The following is a 25,488-nucleotide window of genomic DNA, read 5'->3' on the forward strand; positions in this document are numbered from 1 at the left end:
CACTCTCTCTCTCCCTGCTCCTTAAGTCCTCGGTCTCTGTGCTAAGTCTCCACCCAGGGCCGCTCTCACTGCTGCCGCCAGTGAGTCTGGGCTGCTTTCTCTCTCCCCGCTTCTTTAATCCTCGGTCTCTGCACTCAGTCTCCACCCAGGGCCGCTCTCGCTGCTGCCGCCGGTCAGTCTGGGCTGCTCTCTCTCTGCCCGCTCCTTAAATCAAAAGAGATGGGTGTACTAGTAGGAATACCACTTGGAATACAGCATGACATGGAGAATGAACAGAGGCCACAGAGAGCAGGACAAGGTGCTCAAAATAGGAGGAGGAGGAGGGGGAGAAGGGCTCTCAGCAGGAGGCCATATCCACACAGTGTGTTCAGGGAACAAATCTCCTACCTGAACCTCAGCGAGGAATAGTGTGTCAGACACCTGCACTTCACTAAGGAGGTGTTCACTGAAATCTGCAACATGCTACAGCCACAACTGCAATCTCAGAGAAGGGTGAGGGCCGCATTGCCAGTGGCTGTGAAGGTGACCGTGGTGATGAACTTTTATGTGTCGGGCTCCTTCCAGGCTGGACCTGGAGATATTTGCAACATCTCGCAGTTTGCCACCCACTGTTGCATAAGGGACACTGAGGCTCTCTATTCAAAGAGAGCTAACTACATTTCATTCTCTCTGGCCAGAGACAAGCAGGCAGAGCAAGCACGCGCTTTGCGAGGATTTGCAGGCGTCCCCATGATGCAGGGTGCCATTGTCTGCACACACATGATATACCGCAACCAAAAGGGATTTCCAATCCCTCAACGTCCAGCTGGTGTGCAACCATAGGCAGCGAATCATGCAGGTCAATGCCCGGCATCCTGGCAGCGGTCATGATGCCTTCATTCTGCTGTGCCATCTGCATTTGAACCACCACGACAAATCAGTGGGTGGCTACTGAGTGACTAGGGCTATCCACTGACGACATGGCTCATGAATCCGGCGCGTAAACCACGCACACATGGGCAGCATGCATACAATGAAAGCCATGCTGCCACATGAAATGTGATCAAGCAGATTATTGGCGTGCTAAAACAACGCTTCCGCTGCCTGGAGGAGATCTGCAGTACTTGGCAGAGAGGCTGTCAAGATTCGTGGTGGCCTGCTGCCTACTGCACAACCTCACCATCATGAGGGCACAGCCCTTGCCACCAGCTATATGGTGAGCAGCTGATGAGGAGGAGGAGGAGAAGGATAAGGAAGAGGAAGGGCAGAGGCAACCTAGACAGCCCCTTTCTGGCCAGACTGTCCATGAAGAACTCATCTGACTTCGATACCAGTAAACACAACTCCAATTCCCCATTCACCAACAGTCCCATATATTACCTTCCATCTGTCACTGACCATCACAGTGTCTGCCTGGCCACAATGCAAAACTAAAAGCCAATACAAAATAAACATTCCAAATCAAATTTATAAATCAAAGCATGCTGTATTGCATACAAATATCAACTAATCACCCTTGCGCATTCCATTAGTGTCTCTCTTCGTGTGCCTTTGCCTGTCCTAGTGCTGTAGCTTGGCTGGTGGAAGGCTGTTACCTTTGTTGCGGGGAGACTGCAGATGGCCTTGGAGGATGACCTCGAGCTGCTCTGGGCCTAGAAGGCCCAGCTGCGGACTGCACCATCTTGGCATGGGCAGCAGCAGTCTGGGTTGGCTCGCTGATGGGCAACAGCAAGGGCACTGGCGGAGTGACAGTGGTGGGAGGACGAATGCTGTCGTCCTGAGAGAGGACAACAGTGTTGGCCTCCACAGATCAGTTGCCACTCCCCCGGGTCAATCAGCAATCCTAGTAATCTGTTGGAGGACAGATTGCTGGACTGCTGTGACACCCTGCAAGCCCCATTGAACACATGCTGGCAGCAGTCTGAGCTTGCATTGCAGCAAGTTGAGTTGGCATAACTTCAGTCTGAGCTTCCACTGCAACACCCAGACTTTGGGTGGCTGCCACTTGTGCTGCAATGGAAAATGGAACATCGGCCATCAGACGCTGCATCATGGTTTGGTCCACACAATGTGTGCCAATGGAATTGCCTACCACTTCCATGCTGGAAAGGATGGGCTCTAAGCTCAATGCAAAGCCCTGTGCCAAGTTGATGCCGGACTCCTCCATGCTCCTTGACATTGCACACAGACTTTCTTGCAGGCTTGCCAATGTACCAAGCATTTTGTTATGTACACCCATCTGCCTTTTTCTGTAGCCTGCCCCATCGAAGTGCTAAACTGAGTCTTCTGCAGCAGAACTCATGTGCGACCTCGCCCTCCGCTGAGCTGGCACCTGCGCAACCCTTACCCCCTGTCCTGGCTGCAGGCCACTCGTGCCTGGTGTCTCACAACATGCAGATCCCGCCTCCATGCTATCCTCTAAATTATGCACAATATCAGTATCTGAGCTGGTGACTGCGAGTGTGAAATCGAGTGACAGTGCATCTTCATCATCACTGTCTTCTTGCTCCTCCACTACTGCCTGGCCAGGTTGCAATTCTTGGGTCTCTGAAAGGAGCAATGCACAAGAGTCCGGTTGTGGTGAGGGGAGAGGCAGAAAGCAAGAGGTGCATGCTTACACCATCTGCAGCTTGTAAATCAAAAGAGATTGTGGGGTGAGGGAGGAAGTGGCATGTGAGAAAGGGAATTAAGTATGAGGATACCGTCATTTTCGATGGTTTCAGCCCCGCCGCTGGCCACGTCCTCGGCAATGGCCACTCCAGTGATGGCGAGTGCCACCTCCTCCATGGGGGTAAGGACATGCAGGTGCGCTTGTCCCCCGCCGGTTAGCTCCTGCTGCCTCTGGTTGTGCACCACCTTGTCCTGTAAGGGAAAGAGAAGTGTGTCAGTGAGTGTCGGGCAATCTGTTTGGGTGATGTGACTGTCAGTGTGTGCAAGCTATGAGATGTGGGTGTGAGGTTTGCAGCAGTGCTACGTGTGTGAGGGTAAGGTGAAGCTATGAATGCGAGGTATGAGTCCTGTTTGACAGAGATTGTTGTTAGGTGAGTGATGGAAGTGTGGTGCTTTGAGCAGTTGGTGGGATAAGGCATTTGAAGATGCATTCCCTGACCTTGACCACTCGTGTGAGGTCATTGAACTGTTTTGCGGCACTGCATCCAGTCCTCGGATCTTGACTCCTGGCATTGACCGCCACGGCTATCTGGTCCCACTGCCTTCTGAGCGCTTGTCTGGGGGGCCTCCTGGCCCCCTGTGGATACAGCACTTCTCTCCTCCTTTCCACCTCCTCCACCATGGCCACCAGTGTGGGGTCCGTGACCTTGGAACATGCTCTCTTCCATGTTGTGCCATTATTCAGTCTTTTTCCATATCAGAGTGACTTGTACAAGGACTTCCACCACCTGCTGCAGCCACAATGCACCTCCCCTTTAAGTACTGCTAGCCTCTCACGATTTTGGGCCCCCAGATGAGGCGTGCAGCCAATCAACAGCACAGTTAGTGCTGGCTGCACGCTACAATCATGGTAATGAGCATACAGCCTGAAGTTGGCATGCTGCCTACATTACATTGAACGGGCAAGGGCAATCACGCATTGCAAGCCCCGTGCCCATTTTCGGGCACTATCCAATTTAGCCTACAACCTGTTTGTGCATCTTTCCCTTTCTAAGCTTCAGCCTCTATCACCTGGTTTTGAGGCATGTGAATTAATGTTTAATCCATGGCGGTAAAATCAAACTTCAGCAGGACAGTTTTAAATGAAGGGATCAGGAATCATCAATGGAGTGACAGAATGTATAATGGTCAGTTACTGCACCAGTTCTGATTCTACGCTATGATCTCTGAGGAGTATTCTGTTTAGAAATGCAGGAAAATATGGAGCAAGTTATCAACAGCGAGATCAGCGCACCAGATGGCAAAATTCACAGTGAGTGTCACCGATCTCACTGTTGCAGGAGAATCTGGGCCATCAACGAGCAGTCAAATTAGATAGGGGTATATTGCCTGGAAGGGGAAAAGTAGAACCTCTGTTAAATATGGTAACTGATTGGTAATATTAACCTGAACCAGTCTGTTACAGCAAATGTAATGCCTGGTCTTGATCATTTTAAGTCCCAATATATATAGGCCAACAAAAGATCCTGATTACTAATGGCAGGTTGCATACGAAGAAATAATTACAGTATGCAAAGGCAGAAATCAGCCTCTCTCACAGGCATTGCAATTAAATTAAAAACTGAGCATAATCTTGCATGTGCAAGGTAGGAGTCCTGGTTTATGTGCTATCTCGCTCGTTGCTGCATTCCCTAATGTCAAATAAGGGAGCTGGCATTTCCAATAATAGAAGTATTCTGTTTGATTTTATTTGGAAGTGGTAATGTTTCATTTTAAAGTCGGATAAACTCATTATAGTTTTCTGTTAAATGTTTTAATTGAGCTTTAACTGTGGATTCATACGGCGGGATTACTTTCATACAAGAAGCAGCTTTAGAAGGAATTAATTAATATAAATGCAGCTCCCTGCAGATGGAAGCTGGACAATATCGACAGGACCAAACAGTAATGTCTCACCCTGTGGAACAAGAATCAAAATCACAGCAGGGTGTGTACAGCCTCTATCAATGCCTCATGGGAGATATTTCATACTTTAGAAAAGCTGGGCTGTAATGTGCTACACATAAGGTAACCGAGTTGGGATGGATAGAAGGTAGTGACTGAATCAAGTGGGCCCTGTTATAAATCTCATCATCAAGAAACTACTTATGAAATAACGCTGGACAGCCAGCTGGTGGCGCCGTCCAAGGAGTATAAATTCTCGGGCGTGGGCCCAGCTTGCCAGGGACATTTTGTAAGACAAGGAACTAGTGAAGTACAACTAGACCTCCATGTTCTGAAACAAGTTGATTAAAGCCTTGCTTTATGCTCAAGCCAAGTGCGTAGTGAGTTTTATTACGTCAGGCCCATTGTCTGAACTCCTAACTGGGACGCCACAGTAGCTCATTGTGTTGACCAATTTAACAGCTGAGATGTATAGAGCATAGAATCCCAGGTTTGACACTCGATCGGTGCATCAGCTATTACAACAGGCCTGAGCACCCCAGGGTTAGGAAAGCAAAAGTCAACCAGGGTTCTTCTTCCTGATTGCTATCCAATGACATCTGCAGGAAGTGTGCATGTGTAGACTTCAGGTGAGGGCAGGGATGGGCTCAGCCCTCCTTGGCCCCTGCAGTTGATTAGCCTGACGACATTAACTTAAAGTCGCACATGAATAGTAGACACTTTGGGGGAAAAATTCGGTATCGCCCCATATGGGGCACCATTATTGGCGGAGCGCAAAGATTAGCGCCTGGCACTAATTATTGCCTCCGACAGCAAACTTGGCTTTTATCACCCCTGGAGGTGATTGGAGCGCTAAATCAGGCGCAACACACCTCTCTTAAGGCGCTAAGGCCGAGGAGCGAGGCGCTACCTCAGAGGGCGGGCGCAGCTGTCAGTTAGCGATTGAACACAGACACACTGGCGCCGGTCAGTTCTTAAAGGGGAGGGTCGATCTTACTCTGCAGCCACACCCTGCTCATTGGAGCCTTGAATCTCGGCCTGGGCAGACCTGTGGCTAAATCTAGCAGCCAAACACTATGGAGAGGGCCAGGGAGCGAGCACAGCGCTTCTGCGAGCGGGCCTTGGAGGCCCTGGTTGGCGCGGTGGAGCACAGAAGATCCATTCTGTGCCCAGAGAGTGGCAGGAGGCCTTTACCACGCGAGTACAAAAGAGTGTGGAGGGAGGTGGCTCAGAGAGTCTCCTCAAGCAGCATGATGCCTAGGACCCCTATCCAATGTAGGAAAAAGTTCAACGACCTCACTCGGGTCGTCAGGGTGAGTGCCTTTTTTTCAAAACCTCTCCATCCCTCCATCTCAACCTCACTTTATGGCCAGAGGGTCTTAAAAGCCCCAATGCCCAATACTCATCAAACACCAATGGCCCTTTTATCAAACACATACGCACATTCTACACCTTGCATACAGTAAGGGCTATTCAACTATGGGAGGCATTCAGGCAAGACCATGGCTGCATATAGTAAGGGCTATTCAACCATGGGAGGCATTTCAGGCAAGACCATGGCTGCATTCAGTAAGGGCTATTCAACCATGGGAGGCATTTCAGGCAAGACCGTGGCTGCATATTTACTCAGACGCCTTCCTTTTTCTTGCAGGCCAAACTGTCTCATAATAGGAGACAGCAGCAACGGACCGGTGGAGGGGAGCCTCAGCTGCAACCCCTCAGCGATCTTGAGGAGCGCATCCACAGGATTGTGGCAAGCTGGGTGATTGGTCCCGTCGCCACCGGAGACGCCGACCCCGTTTTGGACAGCAATGGTAAGGTCATCACCTTTTTGTCCTCTCTCCTTCCACTTGTTCCTCACAACAGCAGCCTTTGACACTTTCAATCCAAATTACTAAATCGCTGCACTCATGCCTCCCTTGCTGCCACCCTGTCCTCACGCTAAAGCCACTCTTGTACCTCCCTGCTTTCAGATGGTGATTCACCAGGTGAGGAGATGGGCCCTCAAGCTGCCAGTAGGAGTGAAGCGGAAGGCGAGGAGGAAGAGGAAGCCGGGCCATCAGCGCCACCCTCAACCGAGGCAGCCCATGCCCATACTGGGGACAAGCCTTCCCTGGAGGGGAGCAGGGGGCAATGGTCTGATGAAGGTGAAGCTCCAGGACCCAGCAGGCTGCAGCAACACGATGGGGGTAGGGTAGCTCGGGGGCCTTCTCCCTGGAAGGAGAGTATGGCTTCGAGTTCTGCTGCACTGGACGCAGAGGAGGAGCGGGTCCTCGCTGAAATGAGCGCCCAGGCGGAGCACAGGCACACTGAGCTCATGGCTGCAGTGGCAAGGGTGCCCGAATCCACTGAATCACTGGCAAGGAGTGTGGAGCACTTCGGTGTAGCACAGACGGCTGCCACGCAAATGCTTAGTGCTACAATGCAGTCAGTGGCTGGTCTCATGCAGACGCAGATTGAGGCCATGCGAGCACTGACTGCTGCCACCCTCGCTGGATTGGGCACATTTCCCCAGGGCTTTCACCGCGCCGCAGCAGGCCAGCAATCTGTGCTCCATCAGATTGCTCCGGATGCTGAAGTGCTGCCCCGTGGGAGTGCCAGTGTGTTGGTCGAGCAGGGAGTTGCTGTCCTCTCTCAAGATGACAGGATTCCTGCTGCCACCACTGGCACTTCTCCACTGCAGTTGCCACCACCTGTAGGACAGACTGCTGCCGCCCATGCAGAGTTGGTGCAGTCAGCAGCCGGGCCCTCCAGGCCCAGAGCTGGTCCAGGCCGTCCTTCAAGGGCATCTGCAGTCTCAGGTTGTGACAATCAGCAGCCTTCCCCCAGCCTTGCTCCAACCACTGGGGTCCCATTACGGAGGAGCTGCAGGGTGGGAAGGGGGGGAATTTCGCAAGGGAAGGAGATCACCCTCGAAGGGCAAAAAGTAGGAGGTGTGACAAAATGGTTTTCATTGTTTTATTGAAGGCCGAGGTTCGTGGTCAAATTTTTGTCACTGTTTTGGACATTGTCTCCAAGTTGTGAGAGCCAGTTATGTTAATGACTTTTTTTTTGTGTTTCTTTCTATTAGTTTGTCATGAGGAAATGAGACACACAGAGTTTGTCAAATAAAGAAGTGTCTGTATTCAAAATGTACATGTTTGGTCTTTGCAATCATTGTTGCCTTGACCGGCTTAGGGGTTGCGGGATGGTTTCATTCAGGCTGTTTGAATGGCAGAAGCCATTTCCTCAGAGGGTGCCTAGAAGCGACTTGCTATGAGCCTTTGATGGACGGCCCTTCCACTTTGTACATAGTGCGCCTCCCTCCCGCCTTGGTGCTGCTGATGATCATCCTCCTCATCTTCCTCCACCACTTCCTCCTCCTCCTCTGCTGGTGCTCCAATGCCTGGTGGCATTGGCTGGGTCCTGAGGATTGCAAGTTTATGCAGCATGCAGCACACAACAACGAAGTGGGAGACTCGCTCAGGCGAGTACTGAAGAGCTCCTCCAGAATGGTCCAGACAGCGGATCCGTTGCTTGAGCATGCCGATTGTGTGCTCAACGATGTTCCTGGTAGCTTGATGGCTCTCGTTGTATCGTAGCTCAGCATGGGTGCTGGGCGTACAGAGCAGTGTCATCAGCCAGGTGCACAGAGGATATCCCTTGTCCCCGAGAAGCCAACTTCCTGGGTGATGCAGTGCCTGGAAAAGGTCTGCCACAGAAGTCTGGCGCAGGATGAAGGCATCGTGGCTGCTGCCAGGAAAGTGGGCATTGACAGCGAATATCAGCTGTCTGTGGTCACAGACCAACTGAACGTTTAAGGAATGGAAGCCCTTTCGGTTGCCGAAATCCTCGGCATTCTCTTGCAGTGCACGCAAAGCCACATGCGTGCAGTCAATGGCGCCCTGCACCATGGGGAAGCCTGCTATCATCGCAAAGATTGATGCGCATTCTTGCTGCTTGTCCGGAGTCATGGGGAAAGAGATGTACTCTCGTCTCCATTTAAAGAGGGCATTTGTTGCAGCAATGCACCGTGAACTGGGAGATATTGGCAATGTCCCCAGTAGCTGATTGAAATAAGCCGGTGGCATAAAAGTTGAGAGCCACTGTTATCTTCACTGCCACCGACAGAGACGTCCTGCTCCATAGTTGAGGCTGCAGATCTGGCTGAAGCAGGTGGCAGAGCTCAGTGACCACCTCCTTGTTGAAGTGCAGCCTTCGCAAACACTGCTTCTCAGACATATTAATGTAGGAGAACTGTTGGCGAAAAACCCTGGGAGGGTAAGGTCTCCTGTACAGAGGCCTGTTGGCCCTCCTCCGTCTGGCCATGATTGCCACTCTCTCTCTGCGTCTCTGTGCCCTCTGAATGTGATGGAGAAGGACGACGTTCCCATCCATTGCAGCCCCCATAGTATCTAGGCAATCAAAGTTATGAAGGTCAAAAAGCAAAGTACCTGCAAAGTTATGGTCAGAAGCCAAAACTACCTCAGACAGTGTTGACTCAATGCAGAAGTCTCTCTTTCTCTCTTTGTCTCTCTCAAAATCTCTCTCTGTCAGAACGAGTGGTACAAAAATGGCTACCACACAAAACCCTTTAAATAGCGCCCCCCCCCCAGCCCCACAGTGACTGGGAAGCGTTCCAGTCAACCTGTCATTGGTTGCGCCAGGCAGAAAGGAGGGGGGTGCCACTCAATTTCCGGTCCGGGGCGTCACAAGGGCGTTGCACTCTTGAATGACGTCAAGATCTGCGAGCGCGGAAGATCGGATGGTATTGTTTAGCGCCGCCGCAAAATGTCCGGTCAATTTCGCGAGAGGCGCAGATATCGCCCCGCCTGGGCGCTAGTTGCTTTGCGCCCCACTTGGCGCCCTTTTAAGGCGCTAACGGGTGGCGCTACCAACTGAATTTTTCCCCCTTTGAAAAGTATTGAAGAGTGACTGGTAACCACAGAACTGTAGGGCACCTTGGCAAAGAGGCAAACGTGGAATCTGTGCCGGCCATTTTTTATTCCTCAGTTACTTTCTCGTGATACTATTATGTCTATTTTCTTCATATGGAGTGAAGTTTGTTGGTGTAGATGACTGGGTAACACACATTAGCATATATTAGGCCTGAAGGTACAGCAGTAAGTTAACACAGGGGTGTTCAAGAGTTTAGTCTTCGTCGGCTGCTTAGATGCATACCTTGGAACCTCAGGACCATGTGTAGAATTTAAATCCATGATCCCATTAATTTGCATCATCTCGAGGAGCTGATCCATTGAACTTTGGGTTCAAATTTGCCCCTGACCGACAGTGACGTTCTCTTCTGTCATATCTCTGGGTTATATCAAATACATTGCTGTGCAGATTTGATCCCTGTTGTAAACCAATCTTTAAAGATTATGCAAGTCTTTGGACAGTAATGTTGCTCTAAAGTAATCAAAGAGAAGGATACCAATGTTCACCAGTAGAGATATCAGCCAGCAACACTGCAATTGGGTTGTCCACAGCCCAGCACCAGACCATCTACCAAGGGATGGCTGATAGCATCTATTCCAGTTACTAACAGGCAGCTGCATAGTATTTCTTACTGTCGGTTGCTAATTGTGTGTGAAATCCACTTTGCAAACCACCAGTAAAAATGGGCCACTACTTTAGCATTTACAGTATATTATACCTTAGTGAGCAAAATATTAGAATCCACAACCTTTATTTTGTAATGTTCTCAATTTTAAAATCATAAAGTGTATAGAAAATAGTACCGTTTCCCCCAGAGAAAAGTTTATTAAGATTAGTTCAACACTGAGCAGCCACTATTTATATAGCTCATTTCTAACGCATTTGTGCAGTGAACTATATAGTGTGTTCCATTCTGTAGCGACCCTTTTATTTGTTGATCAAATGAATTTCAAAACATAAAATAGCAATTACGGCATTTTATCTGCACCGTGATAGCAATGACAATTGCCTCTTGCAGAAATTGGACAATTAAAATGAATACCTAAGACCAATGTTTTGCTAACTGCTTATTAAGATCCATCACAGGCTGTGAGATCTTTAGAGAGTGATTATTAAGACCCATCAGTGCACAGAAGGGGTTGATATTGGTAATATGTGCCTGTCTCTTCATTGTTCTTTGTGTCACACAGATTTCTTAGAAACTCTGGATCACAGCTTGAATTATGTTTTTTTTACATATATATAAAAAGATGTATTGTTTTCCAGTTTCTTATCTGTGCTGCTCGCCCACCATCTTGCATCCTTCTCGGGATGGGAGCAAAGACTCACCGTGTTATGTATCTCACAGCAATGACCAACAGTAACACTCTGACTTGCAGGAGGAGCAGTTTAAGTTAAGGAAGTCACGCGGTGATGCCATGTATTTCTAGAAAGAACAGTGGAAACACTACAGATACCATTATTTACTTTGTGTTTTGCCTTATTCCATAAATATCATTCATGTCATCATGCCGAGTTCAGAATTTAGTCCGACGTCTGTATTTACACTGTTGAGGTGCCAATGAATTTAAGCCAAGTATTTATATAGAACTGATTGCGATTCATTCTGAAATTCAGCACTAAAGAGTTTTATGTTCATTTGGATTCATTCCAAATTTATTTAAAATGGGAACTCCAGGATCTAAGAAGCTTCTCTTTATTATACAGAACATTCTTGCAATAATTTAGTTGCCAGTTTTAGTTTTTGTTTGTTGGTGAGTTCAACTACACTGGAAAACATGTTCCACAGGAGCTGATTCACAGTCACTGACAGCAGCAATTGATTATATTGGAGAGATTGTTAGCAACATTTCTTACCAAATGGTGTCACTCTGCTTGCTATTAGATCCTTCTGTTCCCCATACCATCCTCTTATGACCAGGGAAGACAGCCAGGCTGTCTTGAAAGGTTGCCAATAACATTCTTGATCTGACCTACTGTGGTGTGTACAAAAATAATATGGATTAACTCATCCAACAAACTTCCCCATATTCCCTCCACCAACTTACACAGGTGAGATAGGGAACTTGCCCTGTGTACTGCATTTGGTGTGGCTCAGTAGTAGCACTCTTGCCTCTGAGTTCGAAAGGTGTGGGGTTAAGTCACACTCCAGGGACTTGAGCACAAAACCAGGCTGACGCTCCAGTGCAGTACTGAAGAGGTGCTGTCTTTCGGATGAGAAGTTAAAACAAGGTCCCGTCTGCCCTCTTAGGTGGCTATAAAAGATTCCATTCTATTGGCACTATATCAAAGAAGAGCAGGGGAGTTCTCCCCGGTGCCCTGGCCAATATTTATCCCTCAACCAACCTCACTAAAAAATAGATTATCTGGTCATTATCGCATTGTTGTTTGTGGGAGCTTTCTGTGTGCAAATTGGCTGCCGCATTTCCTGCATTAGGTGACGACACTTCAAAATTGTTTCATTGGCTGTGAAGTTCTTTCTTTCTTTGTTAGTGTATAGATGTTTTACCTTGATGTTGCTGTTTTGAGTATTATCTTCTGGCATGGAGAATTATCAAATTAAATTAGCAAGATAGGAAGTTAGCAAGAAAGGATTGTGATATCACATTGCTACTTGTGTCCACGGTCAGTATTCATTGCTGTGTTGAGCACCACTCCAATCTCTTGTGGTCTTCGTGTGCATAGAGATCAGAGCAACACGGTTGACTTTGCATTACCTTTAAGCACAATGAAACATCAGAGATATATAGGTTGCGATCGTTGCTGATCTGCATAGACTTGACTGGCATAGCTCCTCCCTTGAGCCATACTGGCAGCTGCCCACCCCTGGCACTGGCAGGGGGAACGGGAACTTTACCGGATGTTCAGAGTCAATGCTTGTGATGAGTGATGCCTTTTCAACTGCACTCCATTACAACGAATGTAATCTACTTTAAAAAAATTCATAGATTTCTCCATTATTTTGAACTGACCAATATGTACTACATCTAACTTGTCAGGCTCCTTATGTTCTTGGGCCTGGGAAATTTTTTTATCACAGAATGATACAGCACAGAAGGAGGCCTTTTGGCCATTGTGCCTGTGCTTTAAAAAATGGCTGTATAACAGCTCTTTTATTGCCACACAGATGTTCTTTAAGACTGAAGGTTTTTTTTTACAGTTTATACAGATCGTGTGGTGCATCAAGCCTATTTGTGTCACAAGAAATCTGTGCAACATATATTTTGGTAACACAGATGCACTGGGAGAGTGTATCGTACACTCTCATTAGGAACTGGAGCTATTATTTCAGCAGATCTATGCGATCAATAAGAACAGTGTTCAGGTAGATTATGTGCCTCTGCTTTAGAACTAGTTCTCAGGTGATACCTGATTGATTTTCTGTTTCAACATTGAAAAGTTGCATTGTCAAGAAACTGCTCCAGCAATGAGAACAGAACAGCTGGCCCCACTGTACGCCCTGGGTGTGATTTTTTTCCAAGTCGTTCTTAGTACAATCACAATCATGTGCTGCAGTTTCTCATAACCTGTATGCAAGCACTGCTCTGCATTTAAATCCTCTAATATGTTCTCTAGAGACTACACAATGGGCCAACAAATTTAAATGTAGATCAGTGCTTTCATGCTGGTAGGACCTGCTATTGAAAAATGGAGATTCACCTCTTTGTTTATCTTTATTAATTCCACTTTCACACACCCCTGTATGCATTATTCCCATTGCAAGCTACAGTTCTTTGATTTTTCTTCATTTTTGAGAGAATAGTTAAAATACCTAAGGCATCCTAAATTAATTTGGCAATCTGGATCAACTGGGCCAAAATACTTTTAGCGGTGCAGATACCAGGGCTGCAGATTATGGTGTAAGATTTGATGGTCCATTGCACCTATATATATTCTGATTGCTTCTGCCTTGAGCACTAAGTACCATTTACACCAGTGCAAATAGCACCATCAATAATGCGATAAGAGAAAAGTCAAGCCACATTTGATTCACTGTGCAGTAGTTGGAGTCTTCCAGAAATAAAAATGTCTCCAGTTTTACAAAATGCCTTCACGTTTAACAGCCACTGTTGTGTATGTACCTTTAAGGGAATAACTGGTCTCAGACTGCAGTACCGGCAGTGACCACCCCTGTATAAAAGGCCCTAGCAGGCTTCTGTAGTTTCAGTTTCCAGGCTGTCTCCATTCAGTAAAGACTTGTTATAATCAACTCCTGCAGTCCGTGTCTCAATTATACACGGACATAATACTGGCAACGAGTAAGAAACGAACTTACCTGCAACTCGGCAGCACCTCAGACGACGTTATTGAAGGTCGAAGCCAGAAGAAAAAAAAAATAATCCAAAGAAACTCGAGAAACGGGCGTCGACCATGGGCAACCGCCCTCCAAATCATCGAATTGAAAAGTGCAGGAGAGACTGTCGAGAGCCAGGCTTGGTTCTCCAGTCTGTGGTTTCCCAGCTAATCGGGTTGGTGGCAGGTAGTGCAGTGATCCTTCCTGGGCTGCGACGGGCTAGAACTCGATCGGGTGGCTCTGCAACGGGGCCGGGCAGCGAGTCGGGAAGCAAAGAGAGAGAGAGAGGGTGGAGCACACAGGGCGCGGCCGGTGCTTCGAAGTCGGGCAGCGTTCGGACCTAAGAAGAGGGAGGGAAGTGTCCCAGAGGGTCCGCTCCACGACAGGAACGGTTCTTCAATTAACGGAGCAAATATTGAAGCGCGATAGAAAAATCAAAATACCGCGGAGCGCGGCGTTGGCAGCAGCGATCGGGGAGGCGCGAAGACCATAGGGCGTCGCCATTACAGGATAGTAAAATAAATATAAACGCCAGCAACAGCGTTGGCAGCAGCAGCAGTGGCGGGAAAGCGCGGGAGGCGCCATTTTGATCCATCGGGGACGAAGGCAAAGCGCGGGAGGCGCCATCTTAGATTTTCAAGATGCCAAAGACTGGCGATATCACTGCCTTCGATAATGCAATAGAAGACTGGACCACGTATGTGGAACGAGTCGAGGTATATTGCGAGGCAAACGAAATAGCCGATCAGGAAAAGGCATCGGTATTGCTAAATTTAATGGGCGCAAGAACGTACGGCCTATTGCGGGACCTGATTACTCCAGCCAAACCGAAGGCGAAGAGTTTTAACGAAATTGTTGCTATCCTACAGGAACACCTAAATCCTACACCGCTGCTGATAGCAGAAAGATTTAAATTCCACAGGAGAAATCAGCATAAAAGTGAGAGCAATGCTGATTACCTGATTGCTATCAAAGCACTGCCAGTTCGGAGCAGGACTGGCAGATACCTTATGGGACAAATTTGTCTGTGGACTCCTGAGTGAAGGAACCCAGAAGAGGTTACTCTCAGAGAAAGAGCTGACGCTAGATAAGGCTTTCAGCGTGGCAGTATCGTACGAAGCAGCAGCAAGGGGAGCTGCAGAAATACAACAAAAGCCACAGGAATACGGCACCCACGAAATGACACGGGGATTTGCAAAATGTTATCGCTGCGGCAGAACAAACCATGACCAGAAGGACTGCTGGTCCAAGGACAAAATATGCAGGCAATGCAAAAAGATGGGACACATTGCACGAGTTTGCAGGCCTGGGAAGAAGACCAATGACAACAAAAAGGCTACTAAGGAACCGTACAGGGAAGTACAAAAGATGACGGACAGTAGTTCCGAAGACCAGATGAGCGATAGTGAATCCGGGAACAAGAGACTAAGCTGTCTCAAACTTCACAACATAATCGCAAAAGAGGGTCTCCGAACCATTTGGGTCACCCTCACGATAGCAGGGTCCCAAGTCAAAATGGAATTGGATACAGGATCAGCTCTAACCGTCATGAATCGACGAGACTATGAGCGGCTATTCTCACACACACCCTTGAGAGAGACATCCATTGTCTTGAGGACGTATACGGGGCAAAAAGTATACCCCAGAGGAAAAATAAGGGTGCCTGTCGAATACAACGGCAAGAAAATACGGAAATTGTATCTCTACATTCTGCAAGATGGTGGACCACCGTTATTGGGACGTGAATGGATCAGAAAGATAAGTTTAGACTGGCACTCCATTCAGGCACTGACGGTGGCTGGTAAAAAGGATGACGACATCACTCCTGGACGATTGTCAACAATCTTAGCTGACGCAAAAGAGGTATTTCAACAAGAACTGGGCACTCTTAAAGGCATAACCGCCTCGATAAAAATAGAGGAGAATGCAGTTCCCAAGTTTTTCAAAGCAAGACCGGTACCATATGCAATTCGCCCAGCCGTCAAGGCAGAGCTGGAGAATCTGGAGAAGGCAGGCGTGTTATCTAAGGTAGACTGGAGCGAGCGGGCGACACCCATCGTTCCTGTCATGAAGAAAACGTTAAACAATAAGTCTGAGGAGCCAAGGAAGGTTCGCATCTGTGGGGACTTCAAGGTGACGGTGAACCCAGTCCTTCACACAGTACAATATCCTCTTCCAAGGATAGAAGATATCTTCGCCTCACTATCTGGAGGGAAGCGTTTTACAAAAATTGACCTAGCACAAGCATATTTGCAGATGGAGGTTGAAGAATCCTCTAGGAAGTATCTCACGATAAACACTCACAAAGGTCTTTACCAGTACAATCGACTGGTATTCGGAGTAGTATCAGCTCCGGCGATATGGCAAAGAGCGATGGAACAAGTCCTGCAAGGGATTCCAGGGACTCAGTGTTACTTGGACGACATCCTAGTGACAGGTGAAGATGACAGTGAACACCTTGCCAACCTAGAGCAGGTGCTCACTAGACTACGTGAACTTAGGCTACGAGCCAATCGCCCCAAGTGCGAGTTTTTTAAGAAACAGATATCGTATTGTGGCCACGTGATTGATGAAGAGGGGTTGCATAAGTCCCCTGACAAAATTGAAGCGGTAGTTAAGGCTCCAGCGCCTGAAAATGTGTCGCAACTGAGGTCATTCCTCGGATTGGTGAATTACTACCATAAGTTTTTGCCGAATTTGTCCACAATTCTGCATCCACTGAACGCCCTACTACGAACGGGAGTAGCATGGAAATGGAGCGATGAATGTAAGCAGGCCTTTCAGAAGAGTAAGGACCTAATCACTTCAAGAGAAGTATTGGCTCACTACAACCCATCACTACCGATAAGACTGGCGTGTGATGCATCTCCCTACGGCATTGGGGCGGTACTGTCACATAAATTCCTTGATGGTTCAGAGAGGCCGATAGCTTTTGCGTCACGCTCGTTAACTTCAGCCGAGCGTAAGTACGCCCAGATTGACAGAGAGGCCCTCAGCCTGGTGTGGGGGGTTAAGAAGTTCAATCACTACCTGCACGGTCAGAAGTTTACTCTATTAACTGATCATCAACCTCTCGTCTCCATTTTCAACCCTCAGAAGGGCGTACCGATAATGACGGCACAATGGCTACAGAGGTGGTCCCTTTTCCTAGGGGCACACCAATATGACATCGAGTACAAAGGAATTAAACAGCATGGGAATGCTGATGGATTGTCGTGCCTACCGTTGCCGACGGTGGAAGAAGAACTGGCAGTGGATCCAGTGGAGTTATTCCACTCGACTATAGTCGAATGTCTCCCTGTGACGAATGCAAACATAGAAAAGGAAACACGAAATGACCTGACACTCTCCTGGGTCTATGATTTAACGGTGAAGGGATGGCCAGCGCATGGCGAACCACTGCTGCCAGCATTCTCGCCGAGAAGAGAACAGCTGTCAGTGTGCAGAGGAACCTTGATGTGTGGATCCAGAGTAGTAATTCCACCCAAATTGAAGGATAGAGTGCTCAATGAGCTGCATGAGGGTCATCTGGGAGGGGTAAAAATGAAGAACTTAGCCAGAGTGTTTGTGTGGTGGCCGGGAATTGATAGAGAAATCGAAGAGATGACCAAGAGCTGTACAGGATGCCAGAAGGTCCAAAACGCCCCACCACAAGCCCCTCTACATCCATGGGAGTGGCCCTCATCTCCATGGCAAAGGGTGCACATTGATTTTGCTGGTCCCTTTATGGACTCGATGTTTTTAATTGCGGTGGATGCACATTCAAAGTGGCCAGAGGTAATAAAAATGTCCTCAACCACCACAGAAAAAACTATCACAGTCTTATGAACCATATTCGCCAGGAATGGGCTGCCTGAACAGATTTGCTCTGACAATGGACCACAGTTTGTGTCTGAAGAGTTCCGGAGGTTCTTAAAGAACAATGGTGTTAAGCATTACACATCCGCCCCATACCATCCAGCCACTAATGGATTGGCCGAGAGGTTTGTTCAAACATTCAAGAAGGCTATCAAGGCAATGTGTAATGAAGATATACCCCTGCAACACAAGGTGGATAACATGCGGTTAACAACCAAACTCCAGCCATGATGTTCTTCAATCGAAGGCTACGATGCCGCTTGGATTTGGTTAAGCCAAACGTCAGAAGAGATGTGGAGAACAGGCAGTTTCAGAATATGAATGAAAGGCCGACCAGGAGTTTTAAGATAGGTCAACCAGTTTTGGCCCGGGACTACCGCACAGAGAAATGGCAGCCAGGAACAATCTGTACACGGCAAGGACCTCTAATGTATACCGTGGACGTTGGAGAGAGCATTGTAAGATGCCATGCTGACCGGATTCTAGAGTCACTGGAAAACATCAACTCCACACCATGATCTGATACACCTGGCGATGAAACCGAAGTACCAATTGCATCTACCGCAGAATCGGTGATATTGGAAGCAGACGAACCAAACAACGACATTGATCCCGACGCAACCTTGCCAGAAGAACCTGCTATCCCAAAGAGGCGTTATCCAGACAGAATCTGGAAGCCTCCTCAAAGATTGAACTTATAATTGCTTAACTTCAACCAATGTATCTAGCAACCGTAATTGTAATTGTAATTAGTTATTGTTTAGTTGTTAAATGAATGTTATGTACTGTTTATCTAAAAGGGGAGGAATTGTTGTGTATGTACCTTTAAGGGAATAACTGGTCTCAGACTGCAGTACCGGCAGTGACCACCCCTGTATAAAAGGCCCTAGCAGGCTTCTGTAGTTTCAGTTTCCAGGCTGTCTCCATTCAGTAAAGACTTGTTATAATCAACTCCTGCAGTCCGTGTCTCAATTATACACAGACATAATAGCCACCATTTCACGATAAAAGAAAGTTAAAGTAACAGCAGATTTTCCTCTGAATTTTTCTCCCCATTGTATTTTCCTACCCCCATCAAATGATGCTGATTTATGGAGTGGCAGGTGCAAGAAATTCTCTGGTACCTCAGCCGTGGCCATTCTTCATAGAGGAATCTAGATGGCGAGTGTCGAGTTGAGGCTATTCAACTGGAGATCACATCCATCCTCACCCAACATCCACACACTCGAACATTCCAGCAGAGGTTGCTAGATAGTGATCTGGAGCAGAAACCCTGGCTGATGTTCCTTCCCTGCACAGAGCTCAGTAGAAGCAACACTTCTTCTCACCACTACCCTGGGTAAGAGGAGCTGAGTTAGCACGGCCTGGCTATCCTATGTGGGGTCACCTTGGTTTGCATGGCTCAGCTTTACATGTGTAATTAAATTAAAGTATACAATACAGGAACCAAATGTATAGAAACATTGTTTATTGTGTTGTCTTAGGCTTTGTGCAACTCGGTGTTTTGCATGATTTGAGATGAACAGAATTTAGACAGAATTGTCAGTATATCTACTGTACAAAACAAACTCAGAACCAACCAGAGGCTCTTTGCCTTATATTTGAAAGTAGTAAATGCAATACTGCATTGTACACATAATTTCTCCTTTTATATGTTTTATGAATCTCTAATCAATTTGTTGCTATTGCAATTTAAATCCCTATGGAAAGAAAAGCTATCAATCTATTTTTTCTTCAGAAGCTAATTATCCACCATTCATTCTGTGAGGCACAGAAATAAATGGTACTGTTGAGAAGCCTAATGTTCCTGCAGATTCTATTCACTTGATGAATGTGTGAACACCCTTCGGTTAATTTAGCTGTAGTCTGAAGCAGTCAACATTGCCAACTTCAATGGCCTGAGCAGATTACACTCTCATTTATTAGCTGGATGAGGTGGTAGACAGCCACTAACAAATACAAATTGTGGCTTCCTAATGAATATTGTCACTGTTTTCCTATTAGTCTGATAAATGTAAATGGAACATATTATTTACATGCATAATTCTGCATCAGGTTGCTTCAGAATACTTGTATAAATGACATGACATACATTATGAATAATAAACTGATGCTTTCAGTGTAAGCAAGCAATTTACTGTCTAATTGCTTACATATCATTTATCCTCATGTTTTGGGTTTAAATCACATTCAAGTAACAAGCAACTGATGGACAAAATTGGTGCATTGACTGCCTGCATCATTAAAGCAAGTTTTTTTTAAATTTATTCGTTCGTGGGATGTGGGTGTCGCTGGCAAGGCCAGCATTTATTACCCATCTCTAATTGCCCTTGAGAAGGTGGTGGTGAGCTGCCTTCTTGAACCGCTGCAGTCCGTGTGGTGAAGGTACTCCCAGGGTGCTGTTAGGGAGGGAGTTCCAGGACTTTGACCCAGCGATGTTGAAGGATCGGCGATATATTTCCAAGTCAGGATGGTGTGTGACTTGGAGGGGAACTTGAAGATGGTGGTGTTCTCATGCGCCTGCTGCCCTTGTCCTTCTAGGTGGTAGAGGTTGTGGGTATGGGAGGTGCTGCCGAAAAAGCCTTGGCGAGTTGCTGCATTGCATCTTGTAGATGATACACACTGCAGCCACGGTGTGCCAATGGTGGAGGGAGTGAATGTTTAAGGTGGTGGATGGGGGCCAATCAAGTGGGCTGCTTTGTTCTGGATGGTGTCAAGCTTCTTGAGTGTTGTTGGAGCTGCACTCATCCAGGCAAGTGGAGAGTATTCCATCACACTCCTTACTTGTGCCTTGTAGATGGTGAAAACGCTTTGGGGAGTCATGAGGTGAGACACTCACTGTAGAATACCTAGCCTCTGACCTGCTCTTGTTGCCACAGTATTTAGTCCAGTTAAGTTTCTGGTCAATGGTGACCCCCAGGATGTTGATAGTGGGGGATTCGGCGATGGTAATGCCATTGAATGTCAAGGGGTAGTGGTTAGACTCTCACTTGTTGGAGATAGTCACTGCCTGGCACTTCTGTGGCGCGAATATTACCTGCCATTTATCAGCCCAAGCCTGAATGTCGTTCAGGCCTTGTTGCATGCGGGCATGGACTACTTCATTATCTGAGGAGTTGCGAATGGCACTGAACACTGTGCAGTCCTCAGCGAACATCCCCATTTCTGACCTTATGTTGGAGGGAAGGTCATTGATGAAGCAGCTGAAGATGGTTGGGCCTAGGACACTGCCCTGAGGAACTCCTGCAGTGATGTCCTGGGGCTGTAATGATTGACCTCCAACCACCACAAACATCTCCCTTTGTGTTAGGTATGACTCCAGCATGTGCAGCGTTTTCCCCCTGATTCACACTGACTTCAGTTTTATTAGGGTGCCTTGATGCCACACTCGGTCAAATGCTACCTTGATGTCACTCTCCCCTCACCTCTGGAATTCAGCTCCTTTATCCATGTTTGAACCAAGGCTGTAATGAGGTCTGGAGCCAAGTGGTCTTGGTGGAACCCAAACTGGGCATCAGTGAGCAGGTTATTGGTGAGTAAGTGCCACTTGATAACACTGTTGACGACACCTTCCATCACTTTACTGATGATTGAGAGTAGACTGATGGGGCGGTAATTGGTCAGATTGGATTGCCATCACTTTCAGTTAATTTGTTCTCCATAGAAAATGTGGAAATAGCACCTGTGAAGAATATTATGGTTACCAGCACTGATCACTGGTCTTACTATGTTATTCTTCATGGGTGTCATCTGGAAGACCTCTGTGTGCTAAAATGAAAAAGATGAACCTTTGCAATCATGTTCTGGGAAGAACAGGTCTGTTTACAGTTTATGGGATTGAGTGTGTGATCATTTGTTGTACTGCACCAACTTTACATGACCATTGATCGTTCACTGCTTCCTACTCAAGGGAGACAGACCAGTTTGTTTTAACTGTGGTCCAGTGGGTAGCACTCTCACCTCTGTGTCAGAAAGTTGTGGGTTCAAGTCCCATTCCAGAGACTTGAGCACATGATCTAGGCTGACACTTCAGTGCAGTATTAAGGAGGTGCTGTCTTTCAGATGAAAAATTAAACTAAGGTCCTCTCAGGTGGATATAAAATATCCCACGGCACTATTCGAAGAAGAGCAGGGGAGTTCTCGCCAGTGCCCTGGCCAACATATATCCCTCAACCAATATCTAAAAACAGATCATCTGGTCGTTTACTTCATTGCTGTTCATGGGACCTTTCTGCGTGCAAATTGGCTGCTGCATTTCCTACTGGTTGTAAAGCGTTTTGAGACATCCTGAGATCATGAAAGAAGCTATGGGGGGAATTTTAACCTAACAAAACGGGTGGGTTTGCAGCGTGGGGGTAGTTAAATTGTTAAAAATCGGAATCCCAACCTAAACCCATCTCCAACCCGCCCACTTCCAGTTTTAACAGAGGCGGGACGGAAGGCGGGGCGGAGGCAGGCAGCTAACCTGCTGCCAGGTGGCGGGACATCAATTTAAATAACCTCCATTTTGGTTTTAACTGTAGCTGGTTGGATTTTACACACCTCGTAAAACCCAGCAGTTACAGCAAGGTGAGGACTGTTGCATCCAGGAAGTGCCTTTACACCTACCTCCTGGATCCAGGGGCACTGGCTAGCCCACCCCACGTGATCGGAGACCCCTTCACAAGGCTTCCGATCGCCTTCCCGGACCCCCCCAATCCTCCGGTGGCTGGCCTCGAGCTTCTCTTCCCTCCCCCACCCCGCCATCATCCAGAGGCTGGCCCCAATCTTCTCTTCCCTCCCCACCCCACCCCGATCATCCTGAGGCCGGCCACGATCCTCCTTTCTCGTGGGTTTCCCACCCGCATCGAAGCCCCCCATCCCCAATCCGCCTTCCCAATGAAAATCCAGCCCAATATAAATTAATGACTTCCTATTTGTCTTTAGAGTATGATTGGAGCACTGTACATCAATTGAGTACAAAGCTGTGCAATAGCGGTTAGAGCACTCTTGTTATGTTTCCACAGTCAAGAGATCAAGGGGGAAATATTTGGTACCTTAGCGCCTCCCGTTAGCGTCAGCAGATGGTGCTGATGGGGCGCTAGAGCATTATGGCCGGGGCAATGCGAATCCAGCACCACACGCCAAATCCTGCCCCCCCCCGCCCCCACAGCGCCACCGCTAGCAGTTATCGCCGGGAGCCTCAATGCCAGGTGGACCGTGATGTCAGTGAGTGTGCAACGCTCACTGAGCGCTCAATCTGCTAAATTGATTGTCGCCACTTACCTTAGCGCCTGGAGTAAACAATGCCAGGGAGGGCTGGCGTGAAGCAGCAGGAAGCAGGGTCATGGGGTGTTATTTAAAGGGATCAAGAGTAATGACTCGCAGCTGTCAGGTTAGTGGAGTTTCAGTGGTTTCTTGTCAGTTTCACATAGTCCAACAGTTTAATTCAGTAATTTCAAGGTTATTTTGTATGAGGAGTGTTGTGGCAACTAAAAGGTAGCTACATTTATTCTTTAAAAAATCAAACTGCTACACTTGGTTATTTTAATGGGGGCTGTACTGGCAGTCGACCTCACCCTCCAGGATCTACGGCAGAGGGAGGGGAGGCAGAAAGAAAGACTGGAAAAGGTGCCCAGTGGGAGGAGGAGGGCCATCAGGGCTCTCAACAGGAGGCCTTACCCTCCAACGGTATTCTGAGAGCACTTCTCCTACCTCCAATTAAACGATGAGCAGTGTATTAGAAGGCTCCACTTCACCAAGGAGGTGATCACAGAACTCTGCCACCTCCTGCAACCAGACCTCCAGCCTCAGACCAGGGCGACCACAGCTCTCTCAGTGGCAGTCAAGGCCACCGTCATCCTCATTTTCTTCGCCTGTAGATCCTTCCCATCTGCAACAGGAGACATAGCAAACATCTCACAGTTTGCCGTCCATCGCTACATCCGGGAGGTCACAGGGGCTCTCCACACTAGGAGAAAGAACTACATTTCCTTCCCCATCACCAGAGAGAAGCAGGACGAGCATGCATGTGACTTTTCCAGGATAGCAGGATTCCCCATGGTGCAGGGCGCCATCAACTGCACCCACATGACTTTGCAGCCACCGCATAACAATCCTGAGATCTTCCATAACCACAAAGGCTACCATTCACTTAATGTGCAGTTGGTGTGTGACCATGCACAGCGAATTCTCACCGTCAATGTCCGCTATACTGGCTGCAGCCACGATGCCTTCATCCTGCGCCAGACTGGTGTGCCAGCACTCTTCCAGCCAGCAAGTCAAGCTCATGGCTGGCTGGTCGGAGACAAGGGCTATCTGCTCTCCACCTGGCTCATGACTCCCCTCTGCAACCCCAACACTCCTGCCCAGCACTCATATAATGAGAGCCATGCTGCCACCTGGAACATCATTGAACAGACCATCGACCTGCTGAAGCAATGGTTCCGCTGCCTTGACCGCTCAGGAGGAGCCCTCCAGTACCCGGCTGAGTGGGTGTCCCATATCGTGGTGGTCTGCTGCATGCTCCACAACTTGGCCATCATGAAGGTCCAGCCCTTGCCACCAGGGTTTGTGGGACCACCTCAGAAGGAGGAAGAGGGGGAGAAGGAGGAGGAGGACGAGGAGGAGGAGGAATAGAAGCGAAGGAGGAAGCAGCCACTTAATCGGTCTTCCGGAAATGCAAACCGTGATCGCCTCATCAAACTGCGGTTCAAATGACTTAAACCCCTTACCCCCATTGCTCACCACATACCCATCATTCTATCCCTGTTGCGCAAAGCTGAAATGAGACACACCCAAAATGAATCCAAACTAAATTAATAAATTTATCAAAAATAAGTGAACACATATTTACACCAAAAATATTCACTATCATCCTTGTACAATCCCTTAGTACGTCTCGTTACTGTGCCTTTGCCTACTCTAGGGCTCCTATGAAGTGTTGGCTCATTGGCTACAGTAGGGCTGGTGGAAGGCTGCTGAGTGTCCGTATGGGAGACTTCAGATGGCCTTGCAGGACACCCTTGACCAGCTCTGGGCCTGGAAGGCCCGGCTGTAGACTGCACCACCTCAGCATGGGCTGCAGCAGTCTGATCTGGATGACAGGCAGCAACAAGACAATGGCGGAGTGCCAGTGGTAGGAGCAGGAATGCTGTCCTCCTGAGAGAGGACAGCAGGTTCCTGCTCCACTGACCCACTGGCACTCCCCCGGGGCAGCACCTCAGCATCCCGAGCAATCTGTTGGAGCACAGATTGCTGGCCAGCTGCGACACCGTGAAAGCCCCGGTCGACGGTGATAGACCCAGCCACAATGACAGCAGTCAGAGCTTGTGTGGCATCAAGCTGAGACTGCATGAGCGCCATCTGAGATTGGATGGAAGCAAGCATTGTCTGTATTACAGCACTAAGATGTAGCATCGCTTCCACCTGTGCTGCAATGGAAGCTGCCAGATTGCCCATCACACGCGGCATCAGGTCTGGGTCGCCACAATCTCTCTGGGAGTCTACCATCCTTTGCAGACTGGAAGTGATGGGCTCCATGGTGTGCACAGAGCCTTGTGCAATGTTGGAGGTGGACTCCTCCACGCTCCTTACGATTGCCGAGAGGCTCTCGGGCATCCTTGCCATTGCACTTATCATCTCCATGGGCATGCCCATCACCCTTCTTCTAAAGGCCTCCCCATCAAGGTTCTCATCTGAGTCCTGTGCAGCAGAACTCGCCCTCCGGGGAGCTGGCCACCAAGCTATCCATTCCCCATGGCCTTGCTGCAGCCCATTCATGCCCGGTGCCTCACCCTGTGCAGATCCCGCCACTATACTAGCCTCTAAAGAACGCATAGTGCCAGTATCTGAGCTGGTGCCTGCGGGTGAGGCATACTCCTCATCTTCTCCCACCTTGCTCTCTA

This window comes from Somniosus microcephalus, chromosome 16 (genome assembly GCF_052327205.1).
Source record: "Somniosus microcephalus isolate GS21.2 chromosome 16, FLI_Smic_1.0, whole genome shotgun sequence".
Taxonomy (NCBI): Eukaryota; Metazoa; Chordata; class Chondrichthyes; order Squaliformes; family Somniosidae; genus Somniosus; species Somniosus microcephalus.